Here is a 15,558-nt window from a genome sequence, read left to right on the forward strand (position 1 = left end):
CCCAATTTTAAACGTATTTTAACTTTTAATCACCCAAAAAAAGTAATTCCTAAGACCTTTTTAGACAATAAAAAAGGATTCTATTCATGCAATAAATGTGCAGGATGTAGGTGCAGCAGAAACATGACCTTAAAAGGGATTAGTAAGTTTAAAAATAAAACCAATGAGGCTGAATTCTTCATAAATGATTTTATTACTTGTTTTAGCAAAAATGTAATTTATTTATTAATATGTCCATGCGGACTCCAATACGTAGGGCGAACAATTCGCCCACTACACAAAAGAATATACGAACATGTGAACAATATTACTAAGGGTTACGACAATCACAGTGTTTCTGCACATTTTAAGAAATATCATAATAAGGATCCAAAAGGCTTAATATTTTTAGGGATAGAGATAGTTAAGAAGTCATGGCGAGGAGGTAATCATATTATAGATATAGGTAAAAAAGAGATGCAATGGGTCCATAGACTAAAAACTTTAGAACCCAGGGGGCTCAATATAGAATTTGATTTGTTTAATTTTTTAGTTTAATATGGTAATTTTTTAGGTTCCTAGATAAAAGATATAAATAATCCTCTATTCTTACTAAATACATTTTTAATAAGATCTTTCAGATATTTATTTTATTTTATTTTTCAAATATATATTACTATTTGGGTATATGCACTAATATTTACCTTTTATATTGAACACAGATACCAGAAAAAAGTTTTCAACATGTGCAATAAGACAGAACTTCTAAATAAGGTTTTTAATTGTCTGTGTACTGTCTCTTTAAATGTTAAATGTATTTGTGTGCATCATTTATTTCATTTTTTTCATTTTTTTCTTTTTTTATATGAATATTGGCCAGATCGTGTAGCCAATGGACGTTTATAAGTACTAGGTTTTTATAGACTCTATATTGTAATAAAGTTGATTTTTTTATATATTTCTAAGTTTCTAAGAAGTATACAATGTTTAAAGTATTGATGCTAAGCAGCTGAACACACCTACGGAGGTGTGTATAAAGGACTGGAAAGGACGTGAACGGACAGATCTGATGAAGCCGTGAGCACGGCGAAACGCGTCATTACGCAAATCACGCACCACGTTACGCACGTTTGGAAGCCCCTCCTCCCGGAAATCGGAAGTATCTACAGCGGCGAAAAAACAGCGACTGATCACTGAGGGACTTTGTCGACACCCCGAAGTTTATACAACCCATTTTGTTGGACTTTTCGCTGCTTAAAGAGGAAGGTGGAGTACTTGAGCGAAAGCTGGGCATTAAAATATATGAAATAGATTTACTTGTCCGTGCAGTCTTTTTCCCTGGAAAGGAAATACAGAAAAAGCTGATACAGCGAGAGCAGGCTATTACTGCTCTATCCTTGTGTAGAAATACCACATTAAGGATTTTTTTAAAATAGATTTACACTATTATTGTTTTTTGTCTCTCCCTTTTATATGTTTACTACGATTGGAGAGGACGTATATATGTATGTATAATCTTGTTTAAACACTTAAAGTGCACTTTCAAATTTCTGCACTTTACTACACATTGCACTTTTGGCACTTTAGATATTTGGGTCTTAAAGACACAGCGCACCTTTATTTTGTTTTTTATTAATTAGTATTAACCTACATTCACAAATGTATTAATTGTGTTCTATATGCTGTGAAAAAAAGCACTTATAGAACGTGGTGCCTGGTTCTGAACAAAAACACCAGGCATTGTACTGACCAAGTACGATCATTTTTGTTTCAGCTTCCTGATCACCTAGAAATTCAATGGAATAAGAGGTTAACGAAAACTGCTGGTCTTTGTAAAAATGATGCCATTAATAAACCCTATTCGGGACGCTACTCGGTTATACAACTGTCAGACAAAGTCTGTGACTCTGCAGGTAAGATACTTACTATACCATGCCATGTTTGTGGTGTTTACTTTACTCTCTTCTACTTGACTGAATTATATTTTCTAACCTCCAGATCGTGTTCGGGATACATTGATCCATGAGGTCTGTCATGCGGCTGCATGGTTGATTAATAAAGTCCCCAACGGTCACGGCTTAATATGGAAATATTATGCCATGAAAGCTACAGCTCTCCATCCAGAGCTTCCAAAAATTACTCAGTACCACAATTATCAAATACACTATAAGTATTACTATTGAAGATAACTGCAACCCCTCTTTTTTTGTTATTCGTTAGTGAAGCATGAACAATGGTGGGAAACTTATCCCCTCCCCATTTCTGGGTAAGATCCTTTAGCCAATGGGTTTCTTGTATGAATGCCAGTTGTATATTGTGTTCAACTAGGGAGTCATACAATCTTCTCCTCTTTCTATTTGTATTTAAGCCTTGTGCATTTAAAGACATAAACTTAATCATATCTTTTATAAAAAGTTTTCAAAAGTATTTGATGTCCTTGGTCCAGACGTCTAAAGTCAAAGATTTGGACAACTACTGCCATCAAGAATTTCTCCAAAGTATCGTGTGCTCTAAAGTAAAAACAAAAAAACAACTCAAATACAGAGATATACTACCCATGATAAAAAAATGTAATCGAAATCGATCCAATAGCCACAAACAACATATAACAAGTATTAAAGAACATAGTTCCCTAGTTCTTTCCCTTTCCCCCTTCCCCCTCTTTTCTCTTACACTGTAAATTTCAGATAGAACTAGAAATTAACAGAGACAATGTAGTATCACTACACCAAGAGGGGCAACCTCCCAGGAAAACTAAAAACAGCCTCAGAGAGTCTTGCATCCACTATTTCTATTTCAGTCGAGAAGAAAGAGAGACCTCCAGAATGGTCCCACCAATCGTATTCAGTATATTTTAGTATCAATACACTTAACCAGACAGGGTCGTTATTTAGATGTAAAAAAGAAGAAAATTAAATATGCAAATCAGTTGTCTATATAAGAGAGAGAAATTAGGTACAGAATAAAGGTATATTTGGGTCTGCTATGATTTCCAACATCAAAAGTATAGGCCATAGCAGGTTGAGTTTACCCGTAACATTATAGGATTCTAATGTGGGTCTACTTAAAAAAGTAATTATGATTCTATGTTGACGAATAAATATGGATTGGATCAGACTTTGGTTCGTCACTTTTCCTTTCGTTATCTAATTCGGCTTAACCCCCTTAAACCACCTCAAATCCAAAGTCAACTTATCACCTCCCCAATATATATAACTATTAAGTGATCATGCCATGATTTATTAACTTTATAATCTAATCCCATCCGTGACCATCTTCCCCCACTTCTTAGTAACAGTGAATAACAATGGGTTTATATTTCGTACCCAAAAAATTGTCTTATTTTTCCTTGATTCGTGTATCCCCAACAACATTACCATTTAAAGAATAAAAATATCGTGCAAAATGTAATACCATTGTGCCCGTGACAATTATTTGTGCACGTTTATATAAAAATATGCATAGACTAGTTAATATCTGATCTGTCCCAATAGACATCCTTCCATATTTGCTTCCAAATAGTGATAAGTATGGATATTAAGCATTGAAAAATTAACGTTCTTTTCCCTATACCTATTTTCATATTTTCACACAGTGTTATCTTTTAGTAGTGAAACAAAATTGAGTGAATATGACGCTTATTTATATATACAGTAACGTGCAGAGGCGGCTCTCTAATTAGGCGGTTTAGGCGGCCGCCTAAGGCCTCGCGCTGGCTGGGGCCTCGCGGCCGCCTAAACCGCCTGTTGGCAGAGTGTGTCAGGTCCTCGGTCAGTGACCGAGGACCTGACACCAGGAGGGGGCCCGGCGGCTTGCCCGGTATGCCGCCGGGTGCGAGGCCCCTCCTTGCTGCCAGGCCGGCCACCGCAGACACTGGTCTGCAGCTCCGCAGTGTGCAGAGCTGCAGACCATGTGACTCGCGAGAATTGGCCAATCAGAGCGTTGCCGCGGGTTACCACGGCAACGCTCTGAAATCTCGCGAGATTCCACGGTCTGCAGCTCTGTGGAGCTGCAGACCGGGAGCAGGGGCCACCGGACCACCAGGGAGCCCACTGGACCACCAGGGAAAGGTAGGCTCTCCCTCCCCATCACCCCCCACCAAACTCAGGCTCACCCCCGACCACCATCACCACCCACCACCACCCTTAGCCTCACCCCCACCACCCTCACCCCCACCACCCTTAGCTTCACCCCCCACCACCCTCAGCCTCACCCCCACCACCCTCAGCCTCACCCCCCCCACCCCCCCACCACCCTCAGCCTCACCCCCACCACCCTTAGCCTCACCCCCACCACCCTTAGCTTCACCCCCCACCACCCTCAGCCTCACCCCCACCACCCTCAGCCTCACCCCCACCACCCTCAGCCTCACCCCCCACCACCATCAACCCCACCACCCTCAGCCTCACCCCCCACCCTCACCCTCACCATCACCCCCCACCACCCTCAGCCTCACCCCCCACCACCATCACCCCCCACCACCCTCAGCTTCACCCCCCATCACCCCCACCACCCTCAGCTTCAACCCCCACCACCATCACCCCCACCACCCTCAGTCTCACCCCCACCACCCTTAGCCTCACCCCCACCACCCTTAGCTTCACCCCCCACCACCCTCAGCCTCACCCCCACCACCCTCAGCCTCACCCCCACCACCCTCAGCCTCACCCCCCACCACCATCAACCCCACCACCCTCAGCCTCACCCCCCACCCTCACCCTCACCATCACCCCCCACCACCCTCAGCCTCACCCCCACCACCATCACCCCCCACCACCCTCAGCTTCACCCCCCATCACCCCCACCACCCTCAGCTTCAACCCCCACCACCATCACCCCCACCACCCTCAGCCTCACCCCCACCACCATCACCCCCACCACCCTCAGCCTCACCCCCACCACCATCACCCCCCACCACCCTCAGCCTCACCCCCACCACCCTCAGCCTCACCCCCACCACCATCACCCCCACCACCCTCAGCTTCACCCCCCACCACCATCAACCCCACCACCCTCAGCCTCACCCCCCACCCTCACCATCACCCCCCTCCACCCTCAGCCTCACCCCCCACCCTCACCATCACCCCCCACCACCCTCAGCCTCACCCCCCACCCTCACCATCACCCCCCAACACCCTCAGCCTCACCCCCCACCACCATCACCCCCCACCACCCTCAGCCTCACCCCCCACCACCCTCAGCCTCACCCCCACCACCATTACCCCCACCACCCTCAGCCTCACCCCCACCACCATCACCCCCACCACCCTCAGCCTCACCCCCCACCACCACCATCACCCCGCACCACCCTCCGCTTCACCCCCCACCACCATCACCCCCACCACCCTCAGCCTCACCCCACCACCATCACCCCACCCTCAGCCTCACCCCACCACCATCTCCCCACCCTCAGCCTTACCCCCCACCACCCTCAGCCTCACCCCCACCACCCTCAGCTACACCCACCACCACCATCAGCTTCACCCCCCCACCACCGTCACCATCACCCCCCATCAACCTCAGCCTCATTCCCCACCACCATCACCCATCATCACCACCCTCAGCCTCACCCCCCACCACCCTCAGCTTAACCCTCAGCTTAACCCCCACCACCATCACCCCCACCACCCTCAGCCTCACCCCACCACCACCTCAGCCTCACCCCCACCACCATCTCCCCACCCTCAGCCTCACCCCCCACCACCCTCAGCCTCACCACCCACCACCATCACCCCCACCACCCTCACCACCATCACCCCCACCACCCTCACCATCACCCCTCCCCACCCTCAGCCTCACCCCCACCACCCTCAGCTACACCCACCACCACCATCAGCTTCACCCCCCCACCACCGTCACCATCACCCCCACCAACCTCAGCCTCATTCCCCACCACCATCACCCACCATCACCACCCTCAGCCTCACCCCCCACCACCCTCAGCTTAACCCCCACCACCATCACCCCCACCACCATCACCCCCACCACCCTCAGCCTCACCCCACCACCATCTCCCCACCCTCAGCCTCACCCCCCACCACCCTCAGCCTCACCACCCACCACCATCACCCCCACCACCCTCACCATCACCCCTCCCCACCTTCACCCCCACCACCCTCATCCTCACCCCCACCACCCTCAGCTACACCCACCACCACCATCAGCTTCACCCCCCCACCACCGTCACCATCACCCCCCACCAACCTCAGCCTCATTCCCCACCACCATCACCCACCATCACCACCCTCAGCCTCACCCCCCACCACCCTCAGCTTAACCCTCAGCTTAACCCCCACCACCATCACCCCCACCACCCTCAGCCTCACCCCACCACCATCTCCCCACCCTCAGCCTCACCCCCCACCACCCTCAGCCTCACCACCCACCACCATCACCCCCACCACCCTCACCATCACCCCTCCCCACCATCACCCCCACCACCCTCAGCCTCACCCCCACCACCCTCAGCTACACCCCCCACCACCATCAGCTTCACCCCCCCACCACCGTCACCATCACCCCCCACCAACCTCAGCCTCATTCCCCACCACCATCACCACCCTCAGCCTCACCCCCCACCACCCTCAGCTTAACCCTCAGCTTAACCCCCACCACCATCACCCCCACCACCCTCAGCCTCACCCCACCACCATCACCTCAGCCTCACCCCCACCACCATCTCCCCACCCTCAGCCTCACCCCCCACCACCCTCAGTCTCACCACCCACCACCATCACCCCCACCACCCTCACCACCATCACCCCCACCACCCTCACCATCACCCCCACCACCCTCAGCCTCACCCCCACCACCCTCAGCTACACCCACCACCACCATCAGCTTCACCCCCCCACCACCGTCACCATCACCCCCCACCAACCTCAGCCTCATTCCCCACCACCATCACCACCCTCAGCCTCACCCCCCACCACCCTCAGCTTAACCCCCACCACCATCACCCCCCACCACCATCACCCCCACCACCCTCAGCCTCACCCCACCACCATCTCCCCACCCTCAGCCTCACCACTCACCACCATCACCCCCACCACCCTCACCATCACCCCTCCCCACCATCACCCCCACCACCCTCAGCCACACCCCCCCCACCCTCAGCTACACCCACCACCACCATCAGCTTCACCCCCCCACCACCGTCACCATCACCCCCACCAACCTCAGCCTCATTCCCCACCACCATCACCCACCATCACCACCATCAGCCTCACCCCCCACCACCCTCAGCTTAACCCCCACCACCATCACCCCCCACCACCATCACCCCCCACCACCATCACCCCTCCCCACCATCACCCCCACCACCCTCAGCCTCACCCCCACCACCCTCAGCTTCACCCCTGCCCACCCTCAGCCTCACCCCTGCCCACCCTCAGCTTCACCCCTGCCCACCCTCAGCTTCACCCCTGCCCACCCTCAGCTTCACCCCTGCCCACCCTCAGCTTCACCCCTGCCCACCCTCAGCCTCACCCCCGCCCACCCTCAGCCTCACCCCCGCCCACCCTCAGCCTCACCCCCACCACCCTCAGCCTCACCCCCCACCACCCTCAGCCTCACCATCCCCCATAACCCCCCACCACCCTCAGCCTCACCCCACCCTCAGCTTCACCACCCCTCAGCATCACTCCCCCCACCACCTTCAGCATCACCCCCGTCACCCCCCTCAGCATCACCCCCCACCACCCTCAGCATCACCACCCTCAGCATAACCCTCCGTCACCACCCTCAGCTTCCCCCCACTCACCATCACCCCCTCCTTCTCACATCACCCCCTTCTCACTCTCACATTACCCCCTCTCACTCTCACATTAGCCCCCCCACTCTCACATTAGCCCCCCCACTCTCACATTACCCCCCACTCTCACATTACCCCCCCACTCTCACATTACCCCCTCTCACTCTCACATTACCCCCTCTCACTCTCACATTACCCCCTCTCACTCTCACATTACCCCCTCTCACTCTCACATTACCCCCTCTCACTCTCACATTACCCCCTCTCACTCTCACATTACCCCCTCTCACTCTCACATTACCCCCTCTCATTCTCACATTACCCCCTCTCATTCTCACATTACCCCCTCTCACTCTCACATTGCCTCACTCTCACATTACCCCCCTCTCACTCTCACATTACCCCCCTCTCACATTACCCCCCTCTCACTCTCACATTACCCCCCTCTCACTCTCACATTACCCCCTCTCACTCTCACATTAACCCCCCTCACTCTCACATTACCCCCTCTCACTCTCACATTACCCCCTCTCACTCTCACATTAACCCCCTCACTCTCACATTAACCCCCTCACTCTCACATTAACCCCCTCACTCTCACATTAACCCCCTCACTCTCACATTAACCCCCTCACTCTCACATTAACCCCCTCACTCTCACATTAACCCCCTCACTCTCACATTAACCCCTCTCACTCTCACATTAACCCCTCTCACTCTCACATTACTATCACCCCCTGCTCCCTCTCACATTACCATCAACCCCCCGCTCCCTTTCACCATCACCGTCCACTCCCTCTCACCATCACACCCCCCGCTCCCTCTCACCATCAGCTACCCCATACACATAGGGTCTCAGACAAAAACACAAACATGCTCACAGAGACATACATTCGCACACACAAGGATACTCTCTGTCAGACACACTCTCAGGCACATACACAGGTAGACAGTGCGTCAATGTGTATATGTGACACTTTTTTGTTAGTGGGGTCTCATGTTTGCGTTTCGCCTAAGGCCTCATAAAGTCTAGAGCCGCCTCTGGTAACGTGTCTATATACATATAGGCCATAGCAATTTAATTTACCCATGACTTATAGGGTTGCTAATGTGTATCCACTTACTTAAACCTATAAGCCATAACAGCTTAGATTTATCCGTGACTTTTACAATTTCTAATGTGAATCTACTTAGGAGAGTAATTATTACTCTATGAAAGCAAATAAATAATAAATAGATAAATAAATAAATATATATTGCATCAAACTTTAGTTCATACTTTTCTTTTCCTCTGCTAATTCAACTTAAGCAGAATAAAATCCAAAATCAACTAATCATCACCCCTATATATAAATATTAAGTGATCATGGCATAATTGTAATAACTTTATAATCGAATCCTTTATGTGACCATCAACCTTGACATTCTTAATAGTAGTGAATAAAGGTAAGTTAACATATCATACAATATTATCTAATAGTAGTAAAGCAGAATACCGTGAGTATATCATTTTTATGTATATAGACTATTATGTTTGAGGAGTGGTACATTATCCATATTATAATACCATTGTGCCCATAGCAATTATTTAAGGGATTTTTTTTTTTTTAAAATAATGATTACACCCCTAATAGGGAGTTCAGACCTTTCCCTTTTGTATTTTCTAAATATGTCCCTTTTATCATTTCTTTCTCTTATCTTTTCGCCTTTTTTTCCCCCCTCTTTTCTCCCCTTTTCTTCTTCCGTCCCCCGTCTTCTTTCTACTTCTCTCTTTCTTTTTTTTTTTTTTCCTTTTTTTCCCCTTTTCCCCTCTCCCCCCTTTCCATAGCATATCACTTCTTTTCTCCCCATATGCCTTCTTTTCTTAACCACTTAATGGAGCTGCTACATTAGTTTCTTGCCCTTGAGCCATTCCACTAAATCTATGTTAGTATCAAAAGTCTCTCTTTTGTCTTCATATGTCAACGATAGTTTCAAAGGATATAGCCACCTATATCTTATATTGTGAGATCTAAGAATTTGGGTTGCAGAACTAAATATTTTCCTTTTCTGTCTGGTTTCAAAAGAGAGATCCCGGAACACCTGTGCATTTTGAAAACAACCAGAGTTGATTTGATTTGTTCGGGCTGACTTCAGAATTGATTCTTTAAATTCATATGAAAAAAAACAGGCGATGATGTCCCGTGGAAGATTTTTCTGAATTGAGTGAGGTTTAAATAATCTGTGACATCTTTCTATTATTTGATCATGTGGATCAAACACAATACCCAGAACTTCTGCGAAATCCAACAAGGTTTGTTTTAAATCTTCTTGTGGGTCTGTCTTAGGTATATTCCTGAAGCGTAGATTTCTGCACCGGCTGCGATCTTCCAAGTCAATTATTTTGAGTTCTAATGCCGAGATCTTAGTTTGAGCGTTCGTACTTTCTTGCATAAGACTTTTAACTTGAAAATCCATTGCTTTGAATTGGTCTTCTATTCTGTGCATATTAGCAGCGAGAGCATTTATTTCTTGTTTAATTTCTATTTTTATTGCTGCTGCAGTCATAGCTAATTCGGTCTTTATTTCATCCAGATTCGATCTGAGGGTAGTTTGCAATATAGTAAGCGTAATTTGCTCTGTTTCAGCAGGTTTTCTGCCCTCAGCCTCAGGAATATCAAGACTAGAATCTATGTCATTCGCTGTCAATTTAGAATTTTTGTTCTGTTGAGGTGAAAAGTAAATGTTCATTGATTTGTCTTGAGAAAGGTCTTTTTTATCCTTTCTTGATGAAGTCTTGGTATCATTAGATTTTCTTGAAGCCATATTGAGAAAATAAATCCGAGTTGAAGTTGCACACCAGTATGTATGGTTGCTCTTTAATTATGATTATATATGCAAACTTGGAATTGCACTTGGAATTGCACAGTGGTGTATACAATTGCCCCTTAGATGTATAAGTAGGCATACAAAAAAAATATAATAGGAATATACAGCTGTTCGTTCTCCCCCCAAAAAATGAGAATATAAAATATATAAGATAATTAGCTGTTATTAATAGGGTTTAGTTGCACACTAATAGTGTGAATTACCGTTTGAAATATGTCGATAGACAAAGGTAGAGAAAAAATATGAATCTTTGGCAGAAGGAGCAGCGTTTGCCACGTGGGAAGCGGCAACAGCAACCTTATGAGGGCATATAGGCAGAGTGTTTCCTCCGGTGAGTTACCTTAGCATTTGCTTAAAAAAGGGAGCGGGTAGCTCCAAATCAGGGCTGGAGACAGGAGGGCGTCAAAGGCTTTATTTTCCGACGGCAGACCGCAATGACTCCTCAAGGCTGAAGCGGGAGCACGGACACCTCATCCCGGAGCGGCCGCATCAAAACCCGCCATCCCTGGTGGCTGCCCCTCCTCCTCCGTCACAACGACGCGCACGCAGAGCCGTCAGCACTTAATCTAATGCACAATAGGCATAACTTGTTGGATATTTGAGGCTAATAATGAGTGCAAGTAAACAGAATGGAGTAAAATTATCTAGTATACCTGCAGACATGCTGACTCCCCTAGGAAAACAGCTGTACTCCCATAGCCTGCAGTACTCAGCAGCCTGACAGCTTAGCATGATAACTTCCCAGTAGAGGAATCTTTACACTATAATGCCTAGTCGAATCGCACTGTCAGCTAAGTGCTCTAATGGGTATACTGTTTTTAGTTCATATGTGCCTATGATCTTCATAATTGTAACTAAGCACGATTTCACTTATTGCTACCTAGCAAGTCCTGAGATGTACAATTAAGTTACTAGCCTGTTGCCTTTAAAATACATAACTCCATCTTGGAACTCCTCCTCAAGCTCCGTTAAGCTTGTAGATCAGATAATTACATTAGCAGCCAATATGCGTTGCTAAGACAGTTATACCTTGCATGCTTAGTTATCGCCTAAACTTTTTGTTCACCCTGTACAATATTATGCTAAGACATGCTTATCTTGATAATTTAACAAAAATGTGCAATGCCTTCAATGCCACAATATTGTTCTCTTGTGTTAATCGCTCAGTTTGCTCCTGCTGTTGTGGCAAAGCAAACCCATTTGTTAATCATATGCACGAATAAAATAAAGAATTAAAAAAAAATAAAAAATAAACACAGTCATATATGCAGACACATTTATATACACACAGACTCACACACATTCATGCATACACACATACTTATATGCACAGACAAACACATGCACAAACACAGTCATATATACAAACAGACTAATATACACATTCACAGACTCATGTACTCAAAAACACATTTATAAACCCACACAGACTCTCACACAAACATACAGTGAATCAATAATTATTATTATATTATGTTAAAGAAAAATATTAAAATGAAATTGCCATATAAAATAAAAAATGCATACCTACATTTAATTATATTCCACTTCATTACACTATGCTTGCGCTCCTCTTCATGCTGCTGACTAGGAGCTTTGGCCCTGGAGTGGGCGAGTCAGAGGCCAAGAATTATGGTGGAAGGCACCCAATGATGCAGCAGTACGTGTCACCATATGGGGTCTCGGGATGTCTGCCTGGGACAGGCATCAGTTGGATTTGACCATGGAATCATATGAAGACAGGCATGAAATAGTTGAAGTGAAGGGAGGAAGTCAGGGAAGCCAGAGACATTAAACTAAGGCAGTAGGCAGCCAATGGTTGGAACAGTTTACACTAAATTTCAGTTGAGGGGACTGAATTCCTTATATTAGGACACTGCCTTAAATCCCAATAATGAAAAAAGGAGATGTGGTGCTCTTGGCCCTGGGGTAGGACTGTAATCCTAATTACAGTTTCCAAGCCGTTACCTTTATCAAGCCATAACATACACAGCAACACACAGTGCTTAAGTACAAGTGTTATTAATTGGTGAGATACACAAGTATAAAAAAGAAAAATAGGTGCTTGGAATCAAACAGAAAGAGTTAAAGTTACCCTGGGTGTCTGTCTCCTTGGTTCAAGCCTATATTATTGTTTTTTATAATTTTTTCGTGTTTTACATATATCTTTTGTGATTTCTTTTTTCACTTATACTGTGTCTCCTTTTAGGCAGCGGTGTTGATACTCTCTTTTTTACCATGTATTTGTAATACATAGTTCATTGGTATACCCTTTATAATAGTAGGTTCCTATAGGTATACCTATAATATACAGTTCATTGGTACATCATTTACATTAGTGGGTTCATGTATTCACTGTGATTTTTATTTTTATTTATTTTGTGTTTTGTTTTGATTTGATTTATCTTAACTATATTTATTGTATATGAGTTTTACCTCAATAAATACAGCTTATATATTTTCTAAATATCTATTTCTGAGCGCACATACTTTTTTATTTTTTGAGCTATCACTCAATTTTAGTCGCTTGTGAACGTATGTAGCTGCCAGTTTTTATTATTTGTTATTCATTACACCTTGTATTTACTTTTCTATTTCGTATATGGTTATACAAGCGCATGTTAATAAGAGGTTTGTTTAATTTATCATCTCATACCCTTAATGCGGGAGAGATCTCCCTATTAAATAAGGGATTGAAATATGCCCCGGATAGACTACCAAACATAATTGATTTGTTCAAAGATCTTAACCATTTTGTCAGGAAACTTACGGTAGTTAGATCCTTCAATCTTAGGGGATCTAAAGGTTTGGAAGAATGTCCTAGGTTTCTCAATGCCCCACAAGATAAAATAATTTTTTTATAATTTGATTTCCCTTTTGGAGGAGCAAGATGTTCCAGATCCTAATGAGGATCTATTAAATATTCTAGAGGCGAATATCCCATCTGGACTTAAACCACCTTCCGTTTTTTACCCCCAGGCGGACAAAGGTCCATACATTCAACTATTTTATGAGTTGGTCCTAAAGGAGTTGAAGGTTCTCTGCAATACTTTCAAAAAGAAAAAAGCGAAAGTCTGTAATAACTTGGAGAAATCGGAATTAACAGCTATGTCCACCTTGAAAAATAACCATAATCTAATTATTAAAGGAGCGGACAAGGGAGGGGGTATTGTCCTGTTAGATAAAGTGGATTATCTAAAGGAAGCTGACCGTATTCTAGGTAACACAGATTACTATGAGGTTCTGACATGTGATCCCACTCCACATTTCAGGAGGGATTCGAGAGAGCTCATAGAACAAGCATATTTGAACGGGCTATTGACAAAAAAGAGAGAAGTTTTTTCATCTCAGCCAAAGGGGAGATCCCTATTTGTTTACTATCTCCCCAAGGTGCACAAATCCCTCACGAATCCACCGGGGCGCCCTATTATATCGGGCTTGGGCTCACTGATATCACCCATTTCTAAATGGGTAGATTTCCATCTGCAGAGATACGTTCCACATATGCCTTCATATTTAAGATCAGACCCTCTCCTTCCAGTTCAACAGTCCGAATATATAATCAGATTCACCGAATTTATGTTAACACACAATTCTTTTGAGTTTGACGGAAAGTTTTTTCTCCAAACTAAGGGTAACGCGATGGGGCGAGTTTTGCTCCATCCTATGCCAACTTGTTCATGGGTCACTGGGAACAGTTGATGATACTCAATGAACCATATTGGATGGAGCGACTCGCTCTCTATCGTAGGTTTATCGATGATATCCTTATTATCTGGAGGGGTGATTGGAATGAGGTGGAAGATTTTATGTCCTATATCAATAGTAACCGTTGGGGCCTTTCTTTTACATATAAGAAACATAAGTCCACTATTGATTTCTTGGACTTATCTCTTACAGGTTCTGAAGGGCGTATTACCACCAAAACATATCTAAAGAGTGTAGATGTGAATGGTTACCTACATGCCAACAGTGGCCATCACCCTACATGGATCCAGAACATTCCCCTAGGGCAGTTCACCAGAATCAAGCGAAATTGTACATTTGTGGCTGATTATGAGAGAGAGTCCCTGAAGCTGTGTCAGCGCTTTATAGAAAAATCTTATCCACCCAATAAGATTGTGAAGGCCTATATGAAAGTGCTTAGTTCTACCCATATACTTGAGCCTAGGTCTCAAGTTTTGAGCCACTCAAATGTGACCCTGACAGCGTCATCGACCCCTGAACATATATTCCACACAAATGAGCATTATATGATCCTTGAACTATTGGGAAAATCCCATGTCTCCACATTGAAAAGAGCTAAGTACAATATCAGTAACAAAGAGGTGGGAAAAGGTTCTACACCTATATTCTCTACCACGTTTAATAAAGGTTTTGACGATATCATTAATATCTTTTATATGTATTGGCCTATTCTAACTAAGGACCCCTGGCTATCGTTTTGTATCTCTGAAGTCCCAAAGGTCACTTTCAGAAAGGCCCCAAGTCTAAAGAATATTCTGGACCCCTCCAAATTACATCATTCCAGTGAGAAAAATAAAGGGGTACATAAAGATGAGTCACACCATATCAGTGAAATAAACAAAGCGGTGTATAAAGAAGGTGTTCCCAATAAATGTTGTGGTCGCAATATATGTCTTACATGCAAGTTTATTTGCTATCAGAGCTCCACGTTTAGCCCTTTTAAGAATTCTGATGTAATTTTTTCAGTTCAATCTGAAATCACTTGTAACACTTCATTTGTGGTGTATTTATTAACTTGCCCGTGTGTGCGTCAATATGTGGGCCAAACCACAAGACCCCTAAAATGTAGATTTCGTGAGCATAGAACAGCCATCATTCGTAACGATACTAGGTCTTCAGTAGCCCGCCATTTCTCTATTTTCCACGAGAATAATCCATCTGGTATACAGCTCATGGGGATAACCCATATTCCCCCCTACCAAGATGAGGCC

This window comes from Pelobates fuscus, chromosome 7 (assembly GCF_036172605.1).
Source record: "Pelobates fuscus isolate aPelFus1 chromosome 7, aPelFus1.pri, whole genome shotgun sequence".
Lineage (NCBI taxonomy): Eukaryota > Metazoa > Chordata > Amphibia > Anura > Pelobatidae > Pelobates > Pelobates fuscus.